Genomic DNA, 16,000 nt, shown 5'->3' with positions numbered 1-16,000 from the left:
ACCCACAACCTACAATAAACCCTTTTTTCTGGAGCGAGCCTTCTTGGATTTATATTCCAGACAACCAAATATATCCCGATTAAAACAGGTTTCTTTGGGAGATGGTTGACCTTACCTCATATCAACCTTAGAACTGAGAAATGTTGTGTAAAGTGGGCTCCAGAGGTCATGCAGCCCTAGACTTGCTGATCCGCAGGAGTGTTTGTTCCTTTTTGGCTGCACCGGGCCATCATTGCGGTCCATGGGCTTCCTCTAGTCAGTGGGGCCGGCTCTTTGTTGTGGTATGTGGGCTCCTTATTGGCGGCTCCTCAGCTGTGGAGCACAGGGTCTAGGCACATAGGCTTGGTAGTTGTGGCTCCTGGGCCCTAGAGTGCGGGCTCAGGCTTAGTTGCTCCTTGACATGTGGGACCTTCCCAGACCAGGGATCAAACCTATGTTCCCTCCACTGCAATACTGGGGAAATCCCAGGAGTGCTTCCTGTGGACTGCATGTACAGTTTTTTGGAATACTTTTGGTTGCTCATGTAGGGTCTCCATGGCACCCCAGGCCCCACGGTTCCCTTTTGTCTTATGCCTTGGTTATACACACTGTCGTTCCTTTCCAGCTAAAGGTTTCCCACACAGCTGGCAAAACACTATTCCTGAGTGAGTCTGGGAGGGTGCTTCTGGAAGAGGTTAGTCTTTCAATCAGAGGACTGAGAACAGGAGGGAGACTATGGTTTCTGACACAGATTGAGACAGAGGACATTTAAGGTTTGCTGGAGGGTCCTCTTTGGCCCTGTGGTTCGGGGGACCCTCCATGGAGGCCTTTCTGGGGTCTCCACAGTCAGTTTGCTGGGTAGTTACTGCCCAGGGCCATTCTCGCTCACAGACATTGACAACTGGGGTCCCACAGAGCCTCCTGGGAAACAAATCCAGCAGCCAGCTCTTCTGCTTTGCTGGGATCGCTGGCTGGAAGTGACGGGCTGCCTCAGGCCTCCAAGTGCAGTGTTTGATCTTGACGGTCACCATCTTTATGCCCTGTCTATTCTGTCTCAGGTAATCTCTGTGATGATCAATTGTGTCCTTTTGCTGTCTGACCAGCTGCCTTCCATCCATGGCTGAGGGCCCCTAACGGGAGCTGCGTGAGTCAGCCATGGGTCACAGTGATCCGTCACCAGCACAGCACTGGGATGATATGTTGGCGCCTGGCCTCAGGAGGTGTTGGCAGTGCCAGGAGCTGCACGGTGTTTGGTTAAAGCTGTGCGTGTGTGCGTGTGTGTGTGTGTGTGTGTGTAGATTCAGAGGCACGTGGGGGAAAACCCACACCCAGGACCAGAATTACTGAATTGTAAATATGTAAGTGGGAGAAATCTCAGAAACTTGAACACTCTGTGCTCTGACATGTGACACGGGTCTCATAGGCAAATTAATTGGATTGATAAGTGACCTACAAAGTTTTTGAAGACCAACAACAGTAAGACATATGTTGCAGCAGCTGCCAAGCAAGTCCCTAAACGAATACTCCCACGTGGCTTCTTCCAAGGTGGGCACAGGGCTGTGCTGTATTTTCTGGGAGCTGACACATTGATGTTGAATACGGTGCTGCTTTAAGGGGTTTTAGAGGGTCATTTGGAAATTGGTGGTTTTTATGTACAGTAAGTCCCCTACATACAAGAGAGTGTTCATAAGTTCAATTTGTTTGTAAGTCCAACAAAGTTAGCTTAGGTACCCAACTAACAGAATTGGCTATATAGTACTGTACTGTAATAGGTTTATAAAGCGTTTTATATAAATAACACATAAACAAGAAACACAAAAGAAAACATTTTTAATCGTACAGTACAGTACCTTGAAAAGCGCAGTAGTACCAGCTACACTGCTTCCCTGGTGGCTCAGCAGTAAAGAATCTGCCAGCAATGCAGGAAACATAGGAGATGCTGGTTCGATCCCTGGGTGGGGAGATCCCCTGGACGAGGGCATGGCAACCCACTCCGGTATTCTTGGCTGGAGAATCCCATGGACAGAGTAGCCTGGCGGGCTACAGTCCATGGGGTTGCACAAAGTCAGACACGACGGAGCGACTGAGCACGCACACACGCCGGCTACATCACTACTACTTAAACACTAGCCCCCAGACATCCTGGGCTTGACACAAAGATACTGCCCTACTGCACTCTATACAGTAGTGTATAGTAAAGTACCAGAAGCACAGCTGCTTATGAAGGATGCACGCAGGTGACGATTATGCCAGACATTCGAATAACTTACCTGGTTGGACCTGTGAATGTACTCTCGCATCTTTGAAAGTTTGTGACTTGAAGGTTCATATGTAGGGGACTTAATTGAACTGTGCTCATTTTAGAAGCCAACTCTGCTGTCTTTTTTGTTATTCAAGTCCAGTACACTCCCACCTGAGTCTGGTACACACACACTTCTGGCTAAAGATGGCTCACCTTGTCGCCGTCCACGTCTCTGTGTGGGTACCCTTCTGACATCAGGGTGTGAGGACAGGCCGTGCAAGAGCCTGGGCCAGCTGCCCTTGCTCTGTCCAGGCGCCTGGCCCCTCCACACAGCGAGAAGGGAGGAGCTGCTGTGGGTTCCCATGGAGAGGAGAAAAGGATGGAATTCAGCGTTTTCCTGAGAGCAGATTCTACTGGAGGAAGGTGGGCAGGGGCAGACCACCAAACACCATGGCGGTCAAGGACGAGGTGGATGCTATGGACTGAATGACATGTCCACCCAAACTCATGTTGACATCTAACCCCCAGAGTGATGGTATTTGGAGGGGGGCCTTTGGAGGTCCTGATGGTGGTGCCCCCACTAATGGGATTCGTGCCCTAATAAAAGAGATCCTATGAACTCCCTCCTACCCATGAAGACAGTGAGGAGATGTCCGTCTATGAACCACGATCCATGTTCTCACCAGACACCACATCTGCTGGGGCCTTGATCTTGGACTTCCAGTCTCCAGACTATGAGGAGCCCATTTCTGTTGTTTCTAACCATCCAGTCTGGAATTCTGTCATCGTCACAGCCTGAGATGATGAAGACAGGGAGCTTGGGGAGGGGTGGGACCAGGCAGAGGAAGAGACAGCAACACCAGGGGCTGCAGACACGGGAGACAGGTGGTCCTGGATCTGAGCGGGCCCCTCGTGCCTCTCACACCTGAAGCGGATGCCTCATGAATATTTCCCATTTGCCTGAATAATTTCACTGCTCTCAAGCCTCTGCAGAAAAAGGCTGTGAAATGTTATGAAACGAGGCGACAGGGGAGAAGTAGGAGTCTCTGATGGTTAAAGCAGCAGGGAGATGAACTGGGAAACCACTGGTGTAGCAGATAAGAGCATGCTGATAGATGAAGAATAAACATAAAATATAGGAATGGATGTAATTTCAGCAGAACAGGAAGCTTTACGAGGAGTTATTGCCCAGAGCCAAAAATTCAGAGACAGGCGGGGGGGTGGGGGGGAACCACTCCAGGAAACCTACGAGAGAGCAGTTTATAATTTTGAAAGTCAAGCAGATGAGCTACATCTTCAGGATCAGAAGATGGGCCAGGGTGGGCAGCATAGGTCCCCAACCAGATCGTGAGCAATTCAAGGTCGGGGGTCAGATCTTTCTAACATCTCTTCTATATCATTTTGCTCAACATCATGCCCCCATGCAGCCCCTATAATTGGTGGTTTTCACACGATCATCGTAAATCCAGAATGTTGAGGCCAGTGGACTGGTGTCTGTCTCTTCAGCTGGAAGCCTCACTCCCTGCTTCCTCTGGGGCCATGATTCTGAGCACAAAACACTAGTGAGATTAGCAAAATACCATGTATTCATCACACAGACTCCAAGGCTCCGTTTTAATGAGTGAGTGGATCATACACAATGATTTGAATTTGATTTTGGCTTATACTGTCTTAACTGCTCCTTAACACTCAAAAGTAGTCTGTCCTATTAAATTTGTTGTTGTTCAGTCACTAAGTCATGTCCGATTCTTCAAAACTCCATGGACTGCAGCATGCCAGACTTCCCTGTCCTCCACTACCTCCCAGAGTTTGCTCAAGTTCATGTTCATTGAATCGGTGATGCCATCGAACCATCTCATTGTCTGCCACCCTCTTCTCCTTCTGCCGTCAGTCTTTCCCAGCATCAGGGTCTTTCCCAGTGAGTCAGCTCTTCGAGTCAGGGGGCCAAAGTATTGGAGCTTCAGCTTTAGCATCAGTCCTTCCAAAGAGTATTCAGGGTTGGTTTCCATTAGGATTGATTAGTTTGATCTCCTTGCAGTCCAAGGGACTCTCAAGAGTCTTCTCCAACACCACAGTTCAAAAGCATCAGTTCTTTGGTGCTTAGCCTTCTTTATGGTCCAACTCTCACATCCATATATGACTACTGGAAAAACCATAGCCTTGACTAGATGGACTTCTGTTGGCGAAGTGAAGTCTTTGCTTTTCAATGCAACTTTGTCATAGCTTTCCTTCCAAGAAGCAAGTGTCTTCTAACTTTGTGGCTGCAGTCACCATCCACTGTGATATTGGGGCCCAGGAAAAGAAAATCTGACACTGCCTCTACTTATCCCCCTTCTATCTGCCATGAAGTGATGCGACCTGATGCCGTGATCTTAGTTGTTTGAATGTTGAGTTTTAAGCCAGCTTTTTCACTCTCTTCCTTCAACCTCATCAAGAGGCTCTTTAGTTCCTCTTCACTTTCTGACATTAGTATCATCTACATATCTGAGGTTGTTGATATTTCTCCTGGCAATGTTGATTAAATTAGATATGTTTTAATTAGATGGTCTGACCTATTAAATTAGATATGTTAGTTATTATATGTTCATTATATGTCATATACAACATATAATAAATATATTAATTGCTCTAATTAGGGCTTCCCAGGTGGTAAAAAATCTGCCTGCTGATGCAGGAGACACAAGAGACATGGGTTCAATCCCTGGATCAGGAAGACCCCCTGGAGGAGGAAATGGCAACCCATTCCAGTATTCTTGCCTGGAAAAGTTTCATGGACAGAGGAGCCTGGTGGGCTACAGTCCACAGGGTCACACAGCCCTATACTTATAACTGTCAGAAAACTCAAAACTAAGTTTTGTATTTACTTTTAAAATTAATGTTAGTATTTTCAGTTCAGTTCAATTCAGTTCAGTCCTATACTTATAATTGTCAGAAAACTCAAAACTAAGTTTTGTATTTACTTTTAAAATTAATGCTAGTATTTTCAGTTCAGTTCAATTCAGTTCAGTCACTCAGTCATGTCTGACTCTTTGTGACCCCATGAACCACAGCACGCCAGGCCTCCCTGTCCATCACCAACTCCTAGAGTCCACCCAAACCCACGTCCATTGTGTCGGTGATGCCATCCAACCATCTTATCCTCTGTCGTCCCCTTCTCCTCCTGCCTTCAATCTTTCCCAGCACCTGGGTCTTTTCAAATGAGTCAGCTCTTTGCATCAGGTGGCAAAGTATTAGAGTTTCAGCTTCAACATCAGTCCTTTCAGTGAACACCCAGGACTGATCTCCTTTAGGGTGGACTGGTTGGATCTCCTTGCAGTACAAGGAACTCTCCAAATTAGTATTTTAGCAGCCCAAATTAAGGTTAACGATCACAGATGCCAAATGAGTCAGATTAGAGAAACAAGAGCTGCTTTTTCTAGCTCTGGCTCTGGCTTTGGCAAAGGAGCTCCAGGTGGGAAGCTGGAACATTTTACCTGATTCCATCCTGTGATCACTGCTCTGGGTGGATTTCTCCTTTCTACACTGAGCAGATCTGATGGCCGTTGAGCTGCCTTTGGGTCTATAAGTGGGAAAGGGTCCAAAGGGACTTTCTGGAAGCAGGAACACAAATCACATGGCATAAACTCAGTTTAAAGCTCTCAAGGCTTGTTTTGCCCATGTGGATCTCCTCATTGTGGCTGTCATAACTGTGGCCCAGAAAACCACTCCGGCGGTCTTAGTGAAATGCCTGGTCTTGTTCTCCCTGGTCTGTTGCTGGAGAACAAACAGAAGATGCTGGAGCTGGTGAGGGATTGATGAGCATCTGATGCTGAGCCTTCATGCACAAACCCTGAGCGCCCCCGATGAAGCAGGCAGGGAGGGTTTTTAATCTGACAAAGTAGCACACCAGCTGCTTGATTTCCAAACGGCCTTCTGAATAGCCGGGGCTGCATGCAGTCGGTTGCCTTCCCTCCTCCAAAAGGCTCTTCTGCTTTTGAAATGAAATAGAAGCAAGTACACAATAAATACAAATCCGGGCTGTCTGGGAGCTCCTGGTGTATTGATTTGAATCCTAGAAGAATAAATTGTCATCCTCTTTGGCTTATTTGGGGATTATATTTCACCACTAATTAGAGTTCACCAAGGAAGTGTTCCTTTGACTATAAAGAGTTCTTGGACCCTGGCAGGTTCTAGAAAGTGGCTTTGCTGAAGGGGGGTGAAGGCTTCTTGCAGCTCAGGCTCCTTGATGCTGGGTGAGGCTCTTGCACTCGTGTGTTGTAAGCACTCGTGTGTTGCAAGTGACGCTGCAGAAATGGCACATTGCTGTTTTCTTTAGAATTAAAAAAACAAAAAACAAAAAAACCCCATGTAATCTAACAAAATGGACACGGTGTCCTTAAAGCAAAGGGAATGTTCTTGGCCCACTATTGCTTGAAATTGACCTCACTGTTGATAGAAAGCTCTGCTGCTGGATATTTTTTTTTTTTTTTTTTGGTTAATGGTGTTATCATATCTAAATGGCAAATGTGATAAAGTCAATATAACTTGTGTTGACCACAGGCCATCTCATTATTCAGGATAGATTGCTTTTAAGAGCTGGGCTGGGAGAGCGTCGCCCTCCATTTTGTAACATCAGTGATGGCACCTTGATGAATTTTAACACCAGTTGGTTTAAATGCAAATGTTAAAATAAATAATTGCTTTGCTGCAGGCGGACACTGAGCAGCCTGAGAATATTTTCCTGTGAGGCACATGGACAAGATGGATGCTTTAAAGGAAAAGCTTGACGTGTTATCAATTATTTCATGTAGAAGAATTAACAGGAAAAAACACTTGTTACAGCAATCTCCTCTTCCCCATTGCACAGCAGGAGGCCGTTGTTCATTTGACTGGCAAAGCTTCATGACTCCTCCTGTGGACGGTGTTAATGGTGTTCCCACATTTAATACAACTTCTTAGACCAAATGTTACTCCTGTATGTGTTAGATGTGGAGCAAAGACCTCGCTTTACGGGGTGTGTGTGTTTTCCTTCTTTCCCACACTAGGCCACCCTCTAGGCAAACTTAATTTCTGTTTTCTGAATGTGTCTTTAACTTTCAGGCTTCCTATTGGCACAGGCAGGGGGCGATCCCCCTCCCTCCCCTCCAGCTTGCTCCATGGGGTCCTTCTCTGGACAGGGGAGAAGGGTCAGACTACTTCCAAAGGAGGTGGGGGCAGGACCGTGCACTAGTGAGACTCAGTAAGAGACGGTTCAGCACCACGGTGACCAGTTTGCTCTGCTTTCAGACAGCTGTTTTCTGGCCAGGTGTTATCTCTTCTTCCTTCCTGGACATTCACATACACATGCGCACATACAGCCATGACCACACACACACACACACACACACTCTGGTCCGCTGGCTCCTGACTCCCTGCCTTCCCGGCCATGCTGTGCTCAGACTGTTCAACAGCATCTCCATCCCTCTGATGTGATCCTAGGAGTCTTCAGTTGCTGGACCAGCCCGGGGGGCCTGGCTCTGGGAGGGCCCTGGGGTTGCCATAGGCAGCAGAGGGCGGTGCCGACTGGGGCGTGCGTGATGCCTGCGGGCTGACACGTGACTTCAGCGCCCCCCCTCATCACAACTTTCTGCTCATCTGACATCCTGTCTGCTCTTGCGCCTTTCTTGGTCTTTTCTCTTTACAGATTGTCCATTCTAGAAGGGGGAGAGGTGGAGGGTGAGTCAGTTTTCCACGGAGAGAATGGAACTGCCCATGAACACATGGTGTTTCGGGAGGTTTCTGAGTGGAGCAGTGGAACTTGAGGGGCATCTTGGAGGATGAAGTAAATAAACGGGCCGAACTCTGTAGGCTGAGGGTGGGGAGTACGACAAACAGAAGTGCAGAGAAATATTCATGGGAAGGTGATGAAAAGAGGGTGAACTAGGTGCTTACACTCAGAGCAGGACAAAAAATATCAGTAGAAGCTGCAGTCGGAGTGTGCCTGTAAGGAACGGGCTCATAGCTTCTTGGTCTTTGGCTGAGGGAGTAAAGGGTGCAGAAGAATCTCACCCAGCTGCCCAACCTGAAACAGAGTGGGGACCGCAGAGAAAAGACTATTGAGGAAAGATCCGGGAAAGAAAACCATCGACTCGCGGACTCTCTCATTAGATGAGCTCTGCAGGAGAACACGAGACAAGCAAACCAAGGAAGCGATGGCGATGGTGTGCTGTAAGATAGCGCAGACAAGGCACCACCACCACCACCAGTAGTACCAGTGCTGCTGCTACCGCCGCTACTACCGTTACCACCATGGCCACTACCACGAGTACTGTTACTGCCATCACTACTATTACCACTCCCACCGTTGCCACCGCTACTATCAGTATTGCTACCACTGACACTAGTGCCACTGCTGTCTACCATCACCATTAGTGCCACTGCTACCATTACTACCATTACCAGCACAACTACTACTATCTCTAGTACTGTTACTGCATTTACTACCATCACCATTAGTACCACTGCCACCATTACTACCATTACTACTATTACCAGCACACCTACTGCTATCACTAGTACTGTTACTACCATCACTACTATTACCACTCCCACCATTGCCACCACTACTATCAGTATTGCTACCACTGACTCTAGTGCCACTACTATTTCTACCATCATTACTACCATCACCATTGCTTCCACTGCTATCGTTACTACTATTACCAGCACAACTACTACTATCACTAGTACTGTTACGACCATCACTACTATTACCACTCCCACCATTGCCACCACTACTATCAGTGTTGCTACCACTGACTCTAGTGCTGCTACTATTACTACCATCATTACTACCATCACCATTAGTGCCACTGCCACCATTACTACCATTACCAGCACAACTACTACTATCTCTAGTACTGTTACTACAATTACTACCATCACCATTAGTACCACTGCTACCATTACTACTATTACCAGCACACCTACTGCTATCAGTAGTACTGTTACGACCATTACTACTATTACCACTCCCACCATTGCCACCACTACTATCAGTGTTGCTACCACTGACTCTAGTGCCACTACTATTTCTACCATCATTACTACCATCACCATTGCTTCCACTGCTATCATTACTACTATTACCAGCACAACTACTACTATCATTAGTACTGTTACGACCATTACTACTATTACCACTCCCACCATTGCCACCACTACTATCAGTGTTGCTACCACTGACTCTAGTGCTGCTACTATTACTACCATCATTACTACCATCACCATTAGTGCCACTGCTGCCATTACTACCATTACTACTATTACCAGCACAACTACTACTATCCCTAGTACTGTTATGACCATTACTACTATTACCACTCCCACCACTGCCACCACTACTATCAGTGTTGCTACCACTGGCTCTAGTGCCACTACTATTTCTACCATCATTACTACCATCACCATTGCTTCCACTGCTATCATTACTACTATTACCAGCACAACTACTACTATCACTAGTACTGTTACGACCATCACTACTATTACCACTCCCACCATTGCCACCACTACTATCAGTGTTGCTACCACTGACTCTAGTGCTGCTACTATTACTACCATCACCATTAGTGCCACTGCTGCCATTACTACCATTACTACTATTACCAGCACTACCACTGCTATTACTACCGCTGCTACTGACACTAGCCCTACTACTGTCATTACTACCGCAACCACCACTGCTAACATTACTACTGTCACTACTACTACCACCTCTATTATTGTTACTATGACCAGTAATACTACCATCACTACTATTACCACTCCCACCATGGCCACCACTACTGTCAGTATTGCTACCACTGACACTGGTGCCACTACTATCATTACTACCATCACCATTAGTGCCACTGCTGCCATTACTACCATTACTACTATTACCAGCACTACCACTGCTATTACTACCGCTGCTACTGACACTAGTGCTACTACTATCATTACTATCACAATCACGACTACTACCATTACTACTGTCACTGTTACTACCACCACTACTATGATTACTACGACCACTAATACTACCATTACTACTACCATTACCACCACTACTCTCAGTATTACTGCCACTAGTGTCACTGCTATCATTACTACCACCACCATTACTACCTCTCTTACTATTGCAACCATTACTAGTATTACCGCCACAAATACTACTACCTCTAGTACTGTTACTCCCAGCCCTGCCTCTACTGTTGTCACCACCACTGCCACTATTACTACTGCCATCAATATCACTACCACCACCATTACTCCCTGTCCACTGTAACCACATCTGGCTTTTACTATGACTCAAGCACTCTGCTAAGCACCTTAGTACCATGTTTAAAATCCTCTGTGCAACCCTGTAGTAAAGGATTCTTTCCTGGTTAAGGTTGAGGAATCCGAAGTCTCAGGAATTAATCTCGAGCTCAGCAGTCTATTGGTCTTCCTGCTGGTTCCACCTAGATCCTGATACCCATAGGTGGAGCTTCCCTGATAGCTCACTTGGTAAAGAATTGCCTGAAATGCAGGAGACCCTGGTTCAATTCCTGGGTCTGGAACATTTGCTGGAGAAGGGATAGGCTACCCACTCTAGTATTCTTGGGGTTCCCTTGTGGCTCAGCTGGTAAAGAATCCACCTGCAATGTGGGAGACCTAGGTTTGACCCCTGGGTTGGGAAGATCCCCTGGAGAAGGGAAAGGCTACCCACTCCAGTGTTCTGGCCTGGAGAATTCCATGGACTGTACAGAGTTGAACACAACTGAGCAACTTTCACTTTCACCTGTAGGTGACTTCTGATCTTTCTCCCTAGACTGGGTTACTCCACTCTTTGGTTTACAAGTTCACGTCTTTGCCACCCATTGCCCAGTCCATCATAGGTGACTTCTGGTCTCACTCCCTGGACTGGGTTACTCCACTCTTTGGTTTACAATTTCGCGTCTCCACCACCCATTGCCCGGTCCATCATGCAGGGCCAATAGTTGTCTGTACTGCACAGGCTCTGTGTGAGCTCAGCAAGCGTCAGCCTGGAAGGAAAGCCTAGTGGAAGCAACAAGGCCAGAAAAGGACCCCAGAGCCTGACAAGTAACAGCAAAACACTCATGAGGGGTCCATCTTGCTCTCCCATCACGGCATGCCTGGTCTTGTGCTCTAGTCTTTTGAGGGAACTGATTTCTCTCCGTGACTGAACTTGAAGTGAGTGATCTTTAGGGTTTCCGAATCCTTATCCAATTGCTGTCTTCATCGCTGCAATTGGCTTTTGTCGATTGCACCACCTTCTAGCTCTGTGTCTAGAACATAATAATACTAACAAGTATTTCCAGTGAATGACTGTGTGCTCCCGCCTGGTTTTTATGGACTCTGGACATTGCACTTGGATCTTGGACTAGGATTCCTTGATTTTTGTCTGCCCTTCTCCCTCGCCTGTTCCTGTATGTTCCCCACACTCCCGACTCCTTAGCTCCCCACATTAATCCCCTGCATGGACCCATCTTTATTATTTTTGTGTGCAAATCTCAAAAATGACCAATGCTCGGCTTTGCATGTGTGCTCCAAAAACCTCATTCTGCCCAGTTTTGCATGATGTCTGACCTGGACATTGGGAATCTTGAGATCCCCCACTCCAGTTCTTTATTTAAATTTTAAAAAATTTTATTGAAGTCTAGTTGATTTACTAGAAGCTTCCATAAGCCTCTTATCCTTATTCATCAGAAGGCAGACAGAATGAAAACCACAGTTACAGAAAACTAACCAAACTGATCACATGGACCACAGCCTTGTCTAACTCAATGAAACTATGAGCCTTGTCTAACTTAATGAAACTATGAGCCATGCCGTGTAGGGCCACCCAAGATGGACGGGTCATGGTGTAGAGTTCTGACAAAATGTGGTCCACTGGAGCAGGGAATGGCAAACCACTTCAGTATTCTTGCCTTGAGAACCCCATGAATAGTATGAAAAGGCAAAAAGATAGGACACTGAAAGATGAACTCCCTCGGTCTGTAGGTGCCCTATATGCTACTGGAGAAGAGTGGAGAAATAACTCCAGAAAGAATGAAGAGATGGAGCCAAAATGAAAACAACACCGAGTTGTGGATGTGCCTGGTGAGGGAAGTAAAAGTCTGATGCTGTAAAGAGCATAGGGACCTGGAATGTTAGGTCCACAAGTGGAGGTAAGTTGGAGCGCTCAAACAGGAGACGGCAAGCGTGAACGTCGACATTCTAGGAATCAGCGAACTGAAATGGACTGCAATGGGTGAATTTAACTCAGATGACCATTATATCTACTACTGTGGGCAAGAATCCCTTAGAAGAAATGGAGTAGCCTTCATAGTCAACAAAAGAGTCCGAAATGTAGTACTTGGATGCAATCTCAAAAATGACAGAATGATCTCTGTTCGTTTCCAAGGCAAACCATTAATATCACAATAATTCAAGTCTATGCTCCAACCAGTAACGCTGAAGAAGCTGAAGTTGAATGGTTCTATGATGACCTACAAGGCCTTCTAAAACTAAGACCAAAAAAAGATGTCCTTTTCATCCTAGGGGACTGGAATGTAAAATTAAGAAGTCAAGCGATACCTGGAGTAACAGGCAAGTTTGGCCTTGGAGTACAAAGTGAAGCAGGGCAAAGGCTAACAGAGTTTTGCCAAAAGAATGCACTTGTCAGAACACCTTCTTCCAACAACACAAGAGATGACTCTACACATGGACATCACCAGATGGTCAATAAAAAAATCAGATTGATTATATTCTTTGCAGCCAAAGATGGAGAAGCTCTATACAGTCAGCAAAAACAAGACAGAGAGCTGTATATGTCAAGGCTGTATATTGTCACCCTGCTTATTTAACTTATATGCATTTAATGTATATTTAACTTATATGCTTATTTAACATCATGTTAATGCCAGGCTGGATGAAGCATAAGCTGGAGTCAAGATTGCTGGGAGAAATATCAATAACCTCAGATATGCAGAAGACACTACCCTTATGACAGAAATTGAAGAGGGACTGAAGAGCCTCTTGATAAAGGTGAATGAGGAGAGTGAAAAAGCTGGTTTTAAAACTCAGCATTCAAAAAACTAAGATCATGGCATCTGGTGCCATCACTTCATGGCAAATAGATGGGGAAACAATGGAAACAGTGAGAGACTTTATTTTCTTGGGCTCCAAAATCACTGCAGATGGTGACTGCAGCCATGAAATTAACAAGCATTTGCTCCTTGGAAGAAAAGCTATGACAAACTTATACAGCGTATTAAAGAGCAGAGACATCACTTTGCCAACAAAGGTCCATCTAGTCAAAGCTATGGTTTTTCCAGTAGTCATGTAAGGATGTGAAAGTTGGGCCATAAAGAAAACTGAGCACTGAAGAATTGATGTTTTTGAACTGTGGTGTTGGAGGACTCTCGAGAGACCCTTGGACTGCAAGGAGATCCAACCAGTCCATCCTAAAGGAGATCAGTCCTGGGTGTTCATTGGAAGGACTGATGCTGAAGCTGAAACTCCATTTGGCCACCTCATGTGAAGAACTGACTCACTGGAAAAGACCCTGATGCTGGGAAAGATTGAAGGCAGGAGGAAAAGGGGACAACAGAGGATGAGATGGTTGGATGGCATCACTGACTCAATGGACATGAGTTTGAGCAAGCTCCGGGAGTTGGTGATGAACAGGGGAAGCCTGGTGTGCTGCAGTCCATGGGGTGGCAAAGAGTCAGATACGACTGAGCGACTGACCTGAACTGAGTTGATTTACAGTGCTGTGTTAATTTTTGCCACACAGCACAGCGTCCCCTCCACTGTCCTGATGTGGCATGGCTGAGAAAGGGAACAGTTTTTTGAAATCTTTAAATGAAAGAAACATTGCTCTCATGTTGCAGCTGTATTTCACAGCAGTATGACATTTGGATTTATTTTCTTGTAGGTTTTTGTTTTGTTTTCAGTTGAACAGATTGAAAAATAATGGACAAGTGGGGATACTTTAAAATGTTGATACCGTCTCTAGGGAGTTAATTTATCCCTTTGTAATTGAAGATTAGATCCAAAGATTATTTTTAGCTGGAGGCTTTCTTAAGCCATGTAGAATTATTGGCAATCAAACATTTTAAGTGTTTTTTTTCCCCCTTTCTTGAATTTCTTTTTGTTATTTCCTGCCTGGATTGAGGCACCAACAGATGGACTGTTTTCTAATGGTCTGTCTGATGCCTGAACATAATATGTCCATTTTTTTTCTTCTCCTGAGTAATAAAAGCAAATCAGAATCAGTGGGATAATTTAATAGATCAGTCAGAGTCAAAAACCAAAGCCACTGAGGACGTGGAGAGCAATTTCAGTGGCCAGACTGTCTGGGTTTGAGCCTTACTAGCTGTGTGACCTTGTGCAGGTTATTTAATTTCTCTGTTCTCAGGTTTCCTCATCTGTGAAATGAGGATAATGATGAGACTTATCTCCTGGGCTTGTTTGGGAGATTAAAAAATAATATGTATAACTCACTTAGAATGATGTTCTGGAACTTTGTAAACAGAATAATAACTCTTGTTTTGAGCATGTTATTATTATTTTTTTTCTTCTGGGAAATGGTACAATAACTTGGAGGACGAGTCAAAAGGCGGTTTGGAAAACTCCTAAGGACTGAAGGCATGTGTAAGAGTCGGTCACTCCCTCAGAAACTGGGCACTTACCGACAGTGACTGATGCCCTACTCACAGGTATGACCTATTCGTCCCCCACCCCAGCCCCAGGAGGAAGGTGCTCCTCTTATTCACATTCTATAGAGGAGGACAGAGAAGGCAATGGCACCCCACTCCAGTACTCTTGCCTGGAAAATCCTATGGACGGAGGAGCCTGGTAGGCTGCAGTCCATGGGGTCGCTAAGAGTTGGAACCGACTGAGCAACTTCCCTTTCACTTTCTACTTTCATGCATTGGAGAAGGAAATGGCAACCCACTCCAGTGGTCTTGCCTGGAGAATCCCAGGGACAGCGGAGCCTGGTGGGCTGCCGTCTATGGGGTCGCACAGAGTCGGACACGACTGAAGCGACTCAGCTCAGCAGCAGATAGAGGAGGAAGCTGAGGCTTAAAGGGTGTGTCAGTGAAAAAACATTGCCCGGTGTATCAGTAAACAAGGCACATTATGGCTGCCCTGAGGGTCGCCCGGAGGGAACTCAGGGTGCAGTTACCCCCTGAGGGTACACCTTGAGGAGACTCAGGAAGAGAAATCACAGGATCCTGGCCCCCGTAGCTGAGGTGCAGATCAAAGGAGTGATTTCACTGAGCCCATACTTTTGCATCTTAGAAAAGCGCTCAATTGCTTAAGATGCCTGGTTTTCTTTCATTAACAATAATCTTCGGAAGTTCCAAATACCTGGTGTTTGTTTCACAACCTCCCAACTATCCTGGCTCCTCCCTTTCCTCTTTGGAGCAGACCCTGGAGCTACCCAAGAGGTTAAATTGTAGGCTTACATTCTCAGTTTTGTCTGCCAAATAAAACATAATTCTCAACTTTTAGATTGGGCAATTTTTTTTTTTTAAATTCCACAGATGTGAGTGAATTTCCCAGCATGTCAAGCATAGAAATGGCAGAGCTGGAATCAAACCCAGACTGGGATGACCTCAGAGTATTTGCTGATGGCAGCGGTCCCTACTGCTGGTTCTGTGCAGTCACCCACACATGATCCATTGTTGAATTTAGAAGTCAGAACCAAAATAATTCCCCACCTGACTTGCTCTCCAAGTTATGCCCTGCTGTCTGTCTGGTTAGGTTTAATTTTAAAAACTGCAC

The sequence above is a fragment of the Bos grunniens genome, chromosome 4, assembly GCF_055505025.1.
Source record: "Bos grunniens cultivar Pamir isolate PY7600 chromosome 4, Bosgru_T2T1.0, whole genome shotgun sequence".
NCBI lineage: Eukaryota > Metazoa > Chordata > Mammalia > Artiodactyla > Bovidae > Bos > Bos grunniens.
The sequence above is the reverse complement of the archived record's forward strand: the minus strand, read 5'-3'. Positions refer to the sequence as shown.